Below are 16,219 nucleotides of genomic sequence, written 5' to 3' on the forward strand. Positions count from 1 at the left end.
TCAAGGATGGTTCAACATACGCAAAACGGTTAACGTAATACACCATATCAACAAAACAAAGAACAAAAACCACATGATCTTATCAATAGACGCAGAAAAGGCTTTCGATAAAATACAACACAATTTTATGTTTAAGACTCTCAACAAAATGGGTATAGAAGGAAAATATCTCAACATGATAAAGGCCATATATGATAAACCATCAGCTAACATCATATTAAATGGCACTAAACTGAAGGCTTTCCCCCTTAAATCAGGAACAAGACAGGGTTGTCCACTCTCTCCACTCTTATTTAACGTGGTGCTAGAAGTTCTGGCCAGAGCAATCAGACAAGACAAAGAAATAAAAGGCATCCATATTGGAAAAGAAGAAGTAAAGGTATCACTTTTTGCTGATGATATGATCCTATACATCGAAAACCCGAAGGACTCCACAAAAGGATTATTAGAAACAATAAACCAATACAGTAAGGTCGCAGGATACAAAATTAACATACAGAAGTCCATAGCCTTTCTCTATGCCAACAATGAAATATTAGAAAACGAACTAAAAAAAATAATCCCCTTCACGATTGCAACAAAAAAAATAAAATACCTAGGAATAAACATAACAAAGAATGTAAAGGACCTATATAATGAAAATTACAAAGCATTGTTAAGGGAAATCGAAAAAGATACAATGAGATGGAAAAATATTCCTTGTTCTTGGATAGGAAGAATAAATATAATCAAAATGGCCATATTACCCAAAGCAATATACAAATTTAATGCAATTCCCATCAAAATTCCTATGAGATTTTTTAAAGAAATGGAACAAAAAATCATCAGATTTATATGGAACTATAAAAAACCCCGAATAGCCAAAACAATCCTAAGGAAAAAGAATGAAGCTGGGGGCATTACAATACCTGACTTTAAACTATATTATAGGGCCACAATAATCAAAACAGCATGGTATTGTCAGAAAAATAGACACTCAGACCAATGGAACAGAATAGAAAGCCCAGAAATAAAACCACATATATATGGTCAAATAATCTTTGATAAAGGGGCCAACAACACACAATGGAGAAAAGAAAGCCTCTTCAACAAATGGTGTTGGGAAAACTGGAAAGCCACATGCAAAAGAATGAAACTCGACTACAGCCTGTCCCCGTGTACTAAAATTAATTCAAAATGGATCAAAGACCTAAATATAAGACCTGAAACAATAAAGTACATAGAAGAAGACATAGGTACTAAACTCATGGACCTGGGTTTTAAAGAACATTTTATGAACTTGACTCCAATGGCAAGAGAAGTGAAGGCAAAGATAAATGAATGGGACTACATCAGAATAAAAAGTTTTTGCTCAGCAAGAGAAACTGATATAAAAATAAACAGACAGCCAACTAAATGGGAAATGATATTTTCAAACAACAGCTCAGATAAGGGCCTAATATCCAAAATTTACAAAGAACTCATAAAACTCAACAACAAACAAACAAACAATCCAATAAAAAAATGGGAAGAAGACATGAATAGACACTTCTCCCAGGAAGAGATACAAATGGCCAACAGATATATGAAAAAATGCTCAGCTTCATTAGTTATTAGGGAAATGCAAATCAAAACTACAATGAGATACCACCTCACCCCTGTTAGATTAGCTATGATCAACAAGACGGGTAATAGCAAATGTTGGAGAGGCTGTGGAGAAAAAGGAACCCTCATTCACTGTTGGTGGGACTGTAAAGTAGTACAACCATTATGGAGGAAAGTATGGTGGTTCCTCAAAAAACTGAAAATAGAACTACCTTATGACCCAGCAATCCCTCTACTGGGTATATACCCCAAAACCTCAGAAACATTGATACGTGAAGACACATGTAGCCCCATGTTCATTGCAGCACTGTTCACAGTGGCCAAGACATGGAAACAACCAAAAAGCCCTTCAATAGAAGACTGGATAAAGAAGATGTGGCACATATACACTATGGAATACTACTCAGCCATAAGAAACGATGACATCAGATCATTTACAGCAAAATGGTGGGATCTTGATAACATTATAAGGAGTGAAATAAGTAAATCAGAAAAAAACAAGAACTACATGATTCCATACATTGGTGGAACATAAAAATGAGACTAAGAGACATGGACAAGAGTGTGGTGGTTACCAGGGGTGGGGGGAGGGAGGACAGGGGGAGAGTTAGGGGGAGGGGGAGGGGCACAGAGAACTAGATAGAGGGTGGCGAAGGACAATCTGACTTTGGGCGAGGGGTATGCAACATAATTTAATGACAAAATAACCTAGACATGTTTTCTTTGAATATATGTACCCTGATTTATTAATGTCATCCCATTACCATTAATAAAAATTTATTTAAAAAAAAAACAACAAAAAAAAACAAAACAAAAAAAAAACAAAAAAAAAAAAAAGAAAGGGCCGGTTTGTCTTCCAAAAAGAAAGGAGAGAGAGAGAGAGAGAGAGAGAGATAATGAGGGGCAGAGGAATGCAGGGGATAACCTGAAAAGCTGACTCATTCAGTGCTGGAGGTGGCCATAGCTGGGGGAGGGACTGATCCTTCCACAAAACAAAATACAAAGTGCTTCCAGGTCACAGATCTCCAGACATCTCTCCAACTCCAATCAGTGCAACAAGACACAGCTGAAAACAAGAAGTGAGGAAGAGGGGCAGTAACTCAGGTCTCCATGGAGAACTGAAATACACCTCCTTCTACTGAAGCTGAGAAAGCAACCCACCCCCAGAAAGATTAACTGGCAGAAGAGGATTTCGGAACCTCAGGTTACACCCACCACATTCCTGGATACAGTTTCAAATAAGCCCCCTGCTGAGATCAGCAAACAAGACAATCACCTGTTAAGAAAACAAACAGGGAGAGACAAGATGGCGCTGGAGTAGGCGGACGTACCAACATCTACCTCCCAGAACCAAAGTGGATTACAAACTAATTTTAAGAAATATTATCTGGAAAAACCAACTTTGGACTAAACTAAGAGGACTCTTCAACCAAGGAACACTGAAGAAGCCACACCAAGACTGGTAGGAAAAGCGGAAACGCAGAGAGGGCTGCCCAGCTCCCCAGAGCGAACGGCAGCAGGGAGAAACTCGCGTGGCGGGAAGTGAGTTTAGCAGAGGGGAAGGGTCCTGAGCCCCAGGAACAAAGCCCCAGCCTGAAGCCCCAGAGCCCAGAAGAGGCGTAAGGACAGTATTTAGCTGGAAACAAGTCAGGATACTGTTTGTGAGAAAGAGTCTGATTTCTCAGACCCAGGATCCTTCTTAAAGGGACCATGCAGAACATCTCTCTCACAACCACTTACCCGGGGCTCCTCGGGATGGGGAGAGAGGAGAGGACCAGAGTAACAGAAAGAGAGTGTAATCTAGGAGGCACAGGGAGAAACATTTTGAGAGATAGCCACCCTAACAAGTCACTCCCCAAAGCTGAAGTGAATATTTCCCCCAGAAACAGCAATAACAGCAAAGGAAAGCAGGAGAGCAGCCAAACAAGCTCCCCTGCAACATTTAGAGCAGAGTCGCATAGAAGGAGGGAGCTTTTGGGTCTACAGTAGTGAGTCTTAGGGTCCGAGCTGCAACGCCCCCACCCACGAGGTTGAGGGCACGACGGAGGGTGTGTGGCAGCGGGAGACAAAAGCGCGGTTCTGCTGGCAGGGGTGGAAGCCAGCTGGCCACCACTGGGCTCAGGTGTGAGCTCAATCTTGCCCGGCTGGGGAGAAGGGGGCGTGCAAAAGCGGTCAAACTCAGCTGCCGGCAGCCTGTAATCCAGCCTGCGGGAGAAGGGCGGGAACCCCGGAAAGTGTGGAGACCAATTCCTGAGCAATGGCACAGGAGCACAGCCTTGCCCTGCCCATGCAACCCAGGCTTGTGGTCTGACTTGGTAGCCGGCTCCTCCCGCGGGGGTGGAGCCAAAAGCCAAGAAGAGGCGGAGTTCCACTACTGAGCTGAGCTTGGGCACGCAGTCCTGCCTGGCGGTAGAGCCAAGGCTAGAAGCCATTCCTCGAGTGGGCTCCTCCTGCAAGGGCAGGGCGAAAGCCCGGAAACAGGCAGAGACCTGCAGCTGAGCAAAGGTGCTTGCCAGTGCCCTCAGGACCGAGCATAACATCACACACGGGGGCAGGGCAAAGGCCAAGGCCACCATCGCTTGTGCACCCGAGAGCGTGATCACAGCCACTCCCATGAAGAGAAAATGCAGAGGCAGAGAAATACAACACAAATAAAACAAGAGAAATCCCCAGAAAAGGACTTAAGTGAATCAGATATAACCAAATTACCAGATGCAGAATTTAAAATAACGATTGTTAGGATGCTCAAAGAATCGAATAACCACAGATGGCCATTACAAAAACCTAAATAAAGAGATAACAAATAAAAAAGGACATTGAAATAATAAAAATGAATCAGTCAAAAATAACAAATAAAATATCTGAAATAAAGAATACAATGGAAGGAATTAAAAGCAGGATAGATGAAGCAGAGAATCGAATCAGCGAGTTAGAGGACACGATAAATAAAGGCACAGAAGCAGAGCAGAAAAAAGAATAGAGACTCAAAATGTCTGAGGAAACTCTAAGAGAGCTCTGTGACAATATGAAGAGAAATAACATCCGCATCATAGGGGTTTCTGAAGAAGAAGAGAAAGAACAAGGAATAGAGACTTTGTTCAAACATATCATAGCGGAAAACTTCCCCCAATTAAGGCAGGAAAACATTTCACATGTTCAGGAAGCACACAGAACTCCATTAATGAGAAACCCAAAGAAACCAACACCAAGACACATCATAATTAAAATACCAAAGCTAAATGATAAAGAGAAAATATTAAAAGCTTCTAGAGAAAAAAAGACTATCACCTACAAAGGAGCCCCCACAAAGATGACTTCTGACTTGTCAAATGAAACACTTGAGGCCAGAAGGGAATGGCAAGAAATATTCAAAGTAATGCAGAACAAGAACCTACAACCAAGAATACTTTATCCAGCAGGGCTATCATTTAAAATTGAAGGAGAAATAAAAAGCTTTACAGACAAAAAAAAAAAAAAAAAACTCAAGGAATTCACTGCAACCAAACCAAGGCTGCAAGGAATGCTAAGGGACCTGTTATAAACAGATCAAAGGAAAAAAAGAATATAGCAAAAAAGGAGTACAGTTTTAAAGAAAAAATGTCAATAAACAATTACATATCAGTAATAACCTTAAATGTTAATGGATTAAATGATCCGATCAAGAAACATAGGGTAGCTGCATGGATAAGAAAACAGGACCCATACATATGTTGTCTACAAGAGACACACCTTAAATTAAAAGATGCACACAGACTGAAGATAAAAGGATGGAAAAAAATATTTCACGCAAATCAAAATGAAAAAAAAAGCTTGGGTAGCAATACTTATATAAGACAAAGTAGACTTTAAAACAAAGACCATAGTTAGAGATAAAGAAGGTCACTACATAATGATAAAGGGAGCAATCCAAAAGGAAGATATAACCATTATAAATATCTACGCATCTAATATAGGAGCACCTAAATATATAAAGCAGACTTTGATGGACTTAAAGGGTAAGATCAACAGCAATACTATAATAGTAGGGGATTTCAATACCCCATTAACATCATTAGATAGATCCTCAAGAAAGAAAATTAACAAAGAAACAGCAGACTTAAAGGACATATTAGATCAACTCGATTTAATAGATATCTTCAGAACCTTTCACCCTAAAACAGCAGAATATACATTCTTTTCAGGCACTCATGGTACATTCTCTAGAATAGACCACATGTTAGGGCACAAAAGTGGTCTCAACAAATTTAAGAAGATTGAAATCATATCGAGCACTTACTCTGATCACAATGGCATTAAACTAGAAATCAACCACAATAGAAAAATTGAAAAACATTCAAACACTTGGAAACTAAATAGCATGTTATTAAATAATGAATGGGTTAACATTGAGATCAAAGAAAAAAATAAAAAATTCCTAGAAAAAAACGATAATGAGCATACATCAACTCAAAATTTATGGGACACAGCAAAGCAGTCCTGAGAGGGAAGTTTATAGCATACCTCAAGAAGCTAGAAAAAGCTCAAATAAACAACTTAACCCTGCATCTAAAAGAACTAGAAAAAGAACAGCAAGCAAAGCCCAGAGCTAGTAGAAGGAAGGAAATAATAAAGATCAGAGAAGAAATAAATGACATAGAGGCTAAAGAAACAATACAGAGAATCAATGAAACCAGGAGCTGGTTCTTTGAAAAGGTACACAAGATCAATGAACCTTTAACGAGATTCACCAAGAAAAAAAAGAGAGAGGACTCAAATAAATAAAATCAGAAACAAGAGTGGAGAAATAACAACTGACACAATAGAAATATAAAATATTGTAAGAAAATACTATGAAGAACTGTATGCCAAAAAACTAGACAACCTAGATGAAATGGACAAATTCCTTGAATTATATAATCTTCCAAAAATCAATCTGGAAGAATCAGAAAACCTAAACAGACAAACTACAACACATGAGATTGAAACAGCTATCAAAAAACTCCCAAAAAAGAAAAGTCCTGGGCATGATGGCTTCACAAGTGAATTCTACCAAATATTCAAAGAAGAACTAACTCCTATCCTTCTCAAGCTATTTCAACAAATTCAAGAGGAAGGAAGACTTCCAAACTCTTTTTATGAGGCGAGCATAATTCTGATTCCAAAACCAGGCAAAGACAACACAAAAAAAGAAAATTATAGGCCAATATCCCTGATGACCTTAGATGCAAAAACTCTCAACAAAATATTAGCAAACCGGATCCAGCAATATATGAAAAAAATCATACACCATGATCAAGTGGGATTTATTCTTGGGAGGCAAAGCTGGTACAATATTTGCAAATCAAACAATGTGATTCATCACATAAACAAAAGAAAGGAGAAAAACCACATGATAATTTCAGTAGATGCAGAAAAAGCATTTGATAAAATCCAGCACCCATTCATGATCAAAACTCTCAGCAATGTGGGAATACAAGGAACATACCTCAACATGATAAAGGCCATCTATGACAAACCCAGGCCAACATCGTACTCAATGGGCAAAAATTAAAAGCAATCCCCTTAAGATCAGTAAAAAGGCAGGGGTGCCCCCTTGCACCACTCTTATTCAACATAGTTCTGGAAGTCTTAGCCACAGCAATCAGACAAGAAAAATAAATAAAAGGCATCCGAATTGGAAAAGTAGAAGTAAAACTATCATTATTTGCAGATGATATGATATTGTATATAGAGAACCCTAAAGTCTCAGTAAAAAAACTACTAAACCTGATAAATGAATTTGGCAAGGTGGCAGAATATAAAATCAATAGTGAGAAATCACAGGCATTTTTATACATTAATAATGAACTGTCAGAAAGAGAAATCAAGGAATCAATCCCCTTTACCATTGCAACCAAAAAAATAAAGTACCTAGGAATAAATCTAACCAAGGAGATTAAAGATTTGTACTTGGATAATTATAAAACATTGATAAAAGAAATCAGGGAAGATACGAATAAGTGGAGGCATATACTGTGCTCATGGTTAGGAAGAATAAACATCATTAAAATGTCTATATTACCCAAAGCAATTTATAAATTCAATGCAATACCAATCAAAATACCAATGACTTACTTCAAATATATAGAACATATATTCCAAAAACTTATATGGAACCAAAACAGAACATGAATAGCCTCAGCAATCTTGAAAAGGAAGAATAAAGCAGGAGGTATCACACTTCCGGATATCAAGTTATATTATAAGGCCATTGTACTCAAAACAGCATGGTACTGGCATAAGAACAGGCACATAGATCAATGGAACAGAACAGAGAACTCAGAAATAAACCCACAGCTCTATGGACAACTGATATTTGACAAAGGAGGTAAGGAAATACAATGGAGTAAAGACAGCCTCTTCAACAAATGGTGTTGGGAAAACTGGACAGCTACCTGCAGAAAAATGAAACTAGACCACCAACTTACACCACTCACAAAAATAAACTCAAAATGGATAAAAGACTTAAATGTAAGCCGTGAAACCATAAGCATCTTAGAAGAAAACATAGGCAGTAAGCTCTCTGACATCTCTCGCAGCAATATATTTGCTGATTTGTCTCCACAGGCAAGTGAAATAAAAGACAGGATAAACAAATGGGACTTTATCAAACTAAAAAGCTTCTGCACAGCTAAAAACAATAAGTACAGAATAAAAAGACAAACTACACAATGGGAGAATTTATTTGACATTGCGTCTGATAAGGGGTTAATAACCAAAATTTATAAAGAACTTGCAAAGCTTAATACCAGGAAGACAACAATGCAATCCAAAAATGGGCAAAAGAAATGAATAGACTTTTCTCCAAAGAGGACACACAGATGGCCAATAAGCATATGAAAAAATGTTCAACATCATTAATGATTAGAGAAATGCAAATTAAAACCACAATGAGATATCACCTCACACCAGTCAGAATGGCGCTCATCAATAAAACAACACAGAATAAGTGCTGGCGAGGATGTGAAGAAAAGGGAACCCTCCTGCACTGCTGGTGGGAATGCAGACTGGTGCAGCCACTGTAGAAAACAGTATGGAGATTCCTCAAGAAATTAAAAATTGAACTGCCTTTTGACCCAGCTATACCACTGTTAGGTATATACCCCAAGAACACCATAGCACTGTTTGAAAAGAAGAAATGCACCCCCATGTTTATGGCAGCATTGTTCACAATAGCAAAGATCTGGAAACAGCCCAAATGTCTGTCAGAGGACGAGTGGATTAAAAGCTATATACTATGGAATACTACTCAGCCATAAGAAATGATGACATAGGATCTTTTACAACAACATAGATGGGCCTTGATAACATTATATGGAGCAAAAGAAGTAATTCAGAAAAAACTAAGAACTATATAATTCCATACAAAGGTGGGACATAAAGATGAGACTCAGAGACATGTACAACAGTGTTGGGGTTACAGGGTGGGGGGAGGAGACGGAGGAGGTTGGGGGAGGGGAGGGGCACAAAGATCATGGCTTTTCAGCATTTGCCATATTCCCCCTTTAATCTATAGACAGACAGCAAATATTTACTTATGGTGTTTCCACTATAAAGACTGCTGTCTTAGGGACAAATGCTGATGAACTATTTCAGCAGTTCCTCCTTCTTCAAAGACTTATATCAACATAGAGCTCCATGTTTCATAGGACATGCTCAAGCTCACTCCATGCTCCCTGGAGCTTTAGCACAAGGGAATGCCCCTTTTTTCTCTTTTCTTTCTTTCTTTTTTTTTTTGGTTGTATTTTTTCTTTTATTTACTTATTTTTTGTATTTTTCTGAAGATGGAAATGGGGAGGCAGTAAGACAGACTCCCACATGCACCTGACCGGGATCCACCTGGCATGCCTACCAGGGGGGAATGCTCTGCCCATCTGGGGCGTTGCTCTGTTGCAACCAGAACCATTCTAGCGCCTGAGGCAGAGGCAATGAGGCCATCCTTAGTGCCCGGTGTGGCTTTGCTCTGGTTGAGCCTTGGCTGCGGGAAGGGAAGAGAGAGACAGAGAGGAAGGAGAGGGGGAGGTGTGGAGAAGTAGAGGGGTGCTTCTTCTGTGTGCCCTGACTGGGAATCGAACCTGGGAATCCTGCACACCAGGCCAAGGCTCTACCACTGAGCCAACCGGCCAGGGACTAGGAATGCCCTTGTTGATCAAGCTACCCAAAAGAAAATTATATGGAGCAACCATGACAGACCGAGCAAGTATTCGTCACCAGAACACTGCAGCCCGGTGTATACAATTTCAACTTTCTCGGGAAGCAGCATGGCAGATTAGGAAATCCTGTCCAAGGGGTCCTATACTGCCCCTTCATTTGGAGTTAACCCTCAAGGACCCCTACCAGGACAACTTTGGCAGATGAATGTTACTCATATACCTTCATTTGGCAAACAGTCGTATGTCCACATTAGAGTGGATACATATTCCGGATCTATAGTAACCTCAGAACAGGAAAGGCTGCCAAGCATGCTATAGCTCATTTCTGTATGCATTGTTCTATTATTGGATTTCTTAAACTGCCTAAACTGAAAATGCTCCTGCATATGGAGCAAAAGCAATTACTGTATTTTGTCATGCTTACAGTCTTTAAAGTTAAGGTATTATTAAAGTGTACTCAGAAAACATTTGAAGGTCAATTAAAAAAAATTTAAAAGGGGGTAGTCATATCCTGGAACTCTTACGGGTCAACCATATCATGTTTTTTACTTAAAAAAATGTTTTTTACTTGGAATGCTGATGAACAAGAGACACCAAATCTTTTTCGCCTGCAAAGTACTACCTTCTTTATTAGATCCAGCTAATAACACTGTTTTGTCTCTTTCCAAATAGCTCCAGATATATGGAAAAGATTTATATAGGCAGAAGGAGATCCTCAAACTCATCAGCGAGATCTTCTGAGCATGGCTTTTAAGATACCTAGAGGCAGAAAAAGCCCAATAGAGATCAGGGGAACTACCAGCTTTTAGGATACACCCTTAAAGGCTCCAACACCCCAAAGGGGTCTCATTAGATGCCATCTGGGTCCTGCTTCAATAGTGGAAAGGAAGGTCATTGAGCTAAAGCCTGCCAGGCTTACATGCCTCTGCTGTGAGGAAACAGGGACACTGAAAGGTAGGCTTCCCCCTCGCTTTGCTAAGGGAGTGTTCAGTCTCTTCCAGCCCTGCTCCAGCCACCTATGACCTAACCTTGCCCAGAATGATGGGGTTTGCCACTAAAGGCTGAAGGTGCCCAGGGCCATCGGCCCCATCTACGACACTGTGGACGAGCCTAGGGTATTTCTTCCAAGAAGCAGGTAAACTGATCTCATTTGCACAAGGGCCACTTAACTATGTTTTGCCTGAATAGTCAGGTTTTTTATTCTTGTCTCAACGATCTCTGTTGTGGATGTTGATAGTCCTATTTTCTGCTGCTTTGCTTAATATATAGTGTTTCCTTTATCACTCCTACCTCAATGCCCCTCTCATATTTCAGGCTGGGACCTACTCCTAATTTAGAGCTCTCTTTCCCCCTTTTGCAAACTTCTATTATAAATCTACCTTGGCCACCCAGCTGAGTGTATCCCAAGGTTCTCTTTACCATGCTACAGTCGCAGAGCTCCAGGGAAAGCAACCTTGTCTCATCTCCCCAGGCAGAGGAGAACAGAAGCTCCATATCCACGCATGCTGCAAATGGCTTTTCCTGTCTACCTGAACCATTACCAGCTAGAAGCAGTGGTCATTGGGACTTGGACATGAGCTGCAAAGTATAGAATGGTGACAACAATTCCAGTGCCATGCGGACTTTTCCTGGATGTGGACTTTTCCTGGACTCCTGCTCCCTGTGACAGCTCCTAACAGACTGAACTGTGGTTGGGTTGCATTTTTCAGGGATTTGGCATGGTGATGGGGCCAACTTGGACTTGGTGAACATGTTAAGGACACTCCTCTTTTATGGATTCTTGCTGTATTGGCCAAGAGTTTGCTTAAAGGCTTTTAATCACTGTAAAAAAAAATAGAAGACTGGATAAAGAAGATGGGACACATATACACCATGGTATACTATTCAGCTAGAAGAAATGATGACATCGGAGCACTTACAGCAGAATGGTGGAATCTTGATAACATTATGTGAAGTGAAATAAGTGAATCAGAAAAAAACAAGAACTGCAGGATTCCATACATTGGTGGGACATAAAAGTGAGATTAAGAAACATGGACAGGAGTGTGGTGGTTATGGGGGGTGGAGGGAGGGAGGGAGGGAGAGGGGAAGGGGGAGGGGGAGGGGTACAAAGAAAACTGGATAGAGGGTGATGGAGGATGATCTCTCTTTGGGTGATGGGTATGCAAGAGAACTAAATGACAAGATAACCTGAAAATGTTTTTTTTGAACATATGTACCCTGATTTATTGATTTCACCCCATTAAAATAAAAATTTATTTATAAATAAAAGAAAACAAACAAATCAAGACTTCAAAGTGGCCCAAATTTAAAAGTGGATTAAAAATAATAGCTGATGCCAACACAAGATGACCTAAATATAACACAATTGAAAACTGGAGGCAGACAACACCAAGCATAGACTCAACAGGTTCTATAAACAAAACACCCAAATACACAGATATAATGAGAAGACAGAGAAGTGCAATCCAAATGAAACCACAAGAGAAACATCTAGGAAATGAACTGAGTGATATGGAAATAACCAAACTTCCGGATGCGGAGTTCAAAATAATGATTGTAAGGATGCTTAAAGATCTTAGAACAACAATGGATGGTCATTACGAACACCTCAATAAAGAAATAGCAAGTATAAAAAAGGATATTGAAATATTAAAAAAGAATAAGTCAGATATGACAAATACAATATCAGAAATGAAGACCACAATGGAAGGAATTAAAAACAGGATGGATAGAGCTGAGCATCTAATCAGCGAGTTGAAAGACAACTGGAATGAAGGCATGAAAGCAGAGAAGAAAAAATAAAAGATACTCAAAAAGTCTGAGGAAATACTTAGAGAGCTCTGTGACAACATAAAGAGAAATAACATCTGCATTATAGGGGTTCCTGAAGAAGAAAAGGAAGAACAAGGGATAGAGGCTTTGTTCAATCATATCATAGCTGAAAGCTTCCATAAATTAATGCAGGAAAAAGTCTCACAAGTTCAGGAAGCACAGAGACCTTCATTGAAGAGAAACCAAAAAAAAACTTATGCCATATTCCCCCTTTAATCTATAGACAGACAGCAAATATTTACTTATGGTGTTTCCACTATAAAGACTGCTGTCTTAGGGACAAATGCTGAAGAACTATTTCAGCAGTTCCTCCTTCTTCAAAGACTTATATCAACATAGAGCTCCATGTTTCATAGGACATGCTCAAGCTCACTCGATGCTCCCTGGAGCTTTAGCACAAGGGAATGCCCTTTTTTTTCTCTCTCTCTCTTTTCTTTCTTTCTTTTTTTTTTTTGGTTGTATTTTTTCTTTTATTTACTTATTTTTTGTATTTTTCTGAAGATGGAAATGGGGAGGCAGTAAGACAGACTCCCACATGCGCCTGACCGGGATCCACCTGGCATGCCTACCAGGGGGGAATGCTCTGCCCATCTGGGGCGTTGCTCTGTTGCAACCACAACCATTCTAGTGCCTGAGGCAGAGGCAATGAGGCCATCCTTAGTGCCTGGGGTGGCTTTGCTCCGGTGGAGCCTTGGCTGTGGGAAGGGAAGAGAGAGACAGAGAAGAAGGAGAGGGGGAGGTGTGGAGAAGTAGAGGGATGCTTCTTCTGTGTGCCCTGACTGGGAATCGAACCTGGGAATCCTGCACACCAGGCCAAGGCTCTACCACTGAGCCAACCGGCCAGGGACTAGGAATGCCCTTGTTGATCAAGCTACCCAAAAGAAAATTATATGGAGCAACCATGACAGACCGAGCAAGTATTCGTCACCAGAACACTGCAGCCCGGTGTATACAATTTCAACTTTCTCGGGAAGCAGCATGGCAGATTAGGAAATCCTGTCCAAGGGGTCCTATACTGCCCCTTCATTTGGAGTTAACCCTCAAGGACCCCTACCAGGACAACTTTGGCAGATGAATGTTACTCATATACCTTCATTTGGCAAACAGTCGTATGTCCACATTAGAGTGGATACATATTCCGGATCTATAGTAACCTCAGAACAGGAAAGGCTGCCAAGCATGCTATAGCTCATTTCTGTATGCATTGTTCTATTATTGGATTTCCTAAACTGGCTAAACTGAAAATGCTCCTGCATATGGAGCAAAAGCAATTACTGTATTTTGTCATGCTTACAGTCTTTAAAGTTAAGGTATTATTAAAGTGTACTCAGAAAACATTTGAAGGTCAATTAAAAAAAATTTAAAAGGGGGTAGTCATATCCTGGAACTCTTACGGGTCAACCATATCATGTTTTTTACTTAAAGAATGTTTTTTACTTGGAATGCTGATGAACAAGAGACACCAAATCTTTTTCGCCTGCAAACTACTACCTTCTTTATTAGATCCAGCTAATAACACTGTTTTGTCTCTTTCCAAATAGCTCCAGATATATGGAAAAGATTTATATAGGCAGAAGGAGATCCTCAAACTCATCAGCGAGATCTTCTGAGCATGGCTTTTAAGATACCTAGAGGCAGAAAAAGCCCAATAGAGATCAGGGGAACTACCAGCTTTTAGGATACACCCTTAAAGGCTCCAACACCCCAAAGGGGTCTCATTAGATGCCATCTGGGTCCTGCTTCAATAGTGGAAAGGAAGGTCATTGAGCTAAAGCCTGCCAGGCTTACATGCCTCTGCTGTGAGGAAACAGGGACACTGAAAGGTAGGCTTCCCCCTCGCTTTGCTAAGGGAGTGTTCAGTCTCTTCCAGCCCTGCTCCAGCCACCTATGACCTAACCTTGCCCAGAATGATGGGGTTTGCCACTAAAGGCTGAAGGTGCCCAGGGCCATCGGCCCCATCTACGACACTGTGGACGAGCCTAGGGTATTTCTTCCAAGAAGCAGGTAAACTGATCTCATTTGCACAAGGGCCACTTAACTATGTTTTGCCTGAATAGTCAGGTTTTTTATTCTTGTCTCAACGATCTCTGTTGTGGATGTTGATAGTCCTATTTTCTGCTGCTTTGCTTAATATATAGTGTTTCCTTTATCACTCCTACCTCAATGCCCCTCTCATATTTCAGGCTGGGACCTACTCCTAATTTAGAGCTCTCTTTCCCCCTTTTGCAAACTTCTATTATAAATCTACCTTTGCCACCCAGCTGAGTGTATCCCAAGGTTCTCTTTACCATGCTACAGTCGCAGAGCTCCAGGGAAAGCAACCTTGTCTCATCTCCCCAGGCAGAGGAGAACAGAAGCTCCATATCCACGCATGCTGCAAATGGCTTTTCCTGTCTACCTGAACCATTACCAGCTAGAAGCAGTGGTCATTGGGACTTGGACATGAGCTGCAAAGTATAGAATGGTGACAACAATTCCAGTGCCATGCGGACTTTTCCTGGATGTGGACTTTTCCTGGACTCCTGCTCCCTGTGACAGCTCCTAACAGACTGAACTGTGGTTGGGTTGCATTTTTCAGGGATTTGGCATGGTGATGGGGCCAACTTGGACTTGGTGAACATGTTAAGGACACTCCTCTTTTATGGATTCTTGCTGTATTGGCCAAGAGTTTGCTTAAAGGCTTTTAATCACTGTAAAAAAAATAGAAGACTGGATAAAGAAGATGGGACACATATACACCATGGTATACTATTCAGCTAGAAGAAATGATGACATCGGAGCACTTACAGCAGAATGGTGGAATCTTGATAACATTATGTGAAGTGAAATAAGTGAATCAGAAAAAAACAAGAACTGCAGGATTCCATACATTGGTGGGACATAAAAGTGAGATTAAGAAACATGGACAGGAGTGTGGTGGTTATGGGGGGTGGAGGGAGGGAGGGAGGGAGAGGGGAAGGGGGAGGGGGAGGGGTACAAAGAAAACTGGATAGAGGGTGATGGAGGATGATCTCTCTTTGGGTGATGGGTATGCAAGAGAACTAAATGACAATATAACCTGGAAATGTTTCTTTGAACATATGTGCCCTGATTTATTGATGTCACCCCATTAAAATGAAAATTTATTTATAAAAAAAAAAAGAAAACAAAGAAATCAAGACTTCAAAGTGGCCCAAATCCGAAAGTGGATTACAAATAATAGCTGATGTCAACACAAGATGACCTAAAAATAACACAATTTAAAACTGGATGCAGACAGCACCAAGCATAGACTCAACAGGCTCTATAAACAAAACACCCAAATACACAGATATAATGAGAAGACAGAGAAGTGTAATCCAAATGAAACCACAAGAGAAACATCCAGGAAATGAACTGAGTGATATGGAAATAACCAAACTTCCGGAAGCAGAGTTCAAAATAATGATTGTAAGGATGCTTAAAGATCTTAGAACAACAATGGATGGTCATTACGAACACCTCAATAAAGAAAGAGCAAGTATAAAAAAGGATATTCAAATATTAAAAAAGAATAAGTCAAATATGACAAATACAATATCAGAAATAAAGACCACAATGGAAGAAATTAAAAACAGGATGGATAGAGCTGAGTATCTAATCAGCAAGTT

This window comes from Saccopteryx leptura, chromosome 6, assembly GCF_036850995.1.
Source record: "Saccopteryx leptura isolate mSacLep1 chromosome 6, mSacLep1_pri_phased_curated, whole genome shotgun sequence".
NCBI classification, from domain to species: Eukaryota; Metazoa; Chordata; class Mammalia; order Chiroptera; family Emballonuridae; genus Saccopteryx; species Saccopteryx leptura.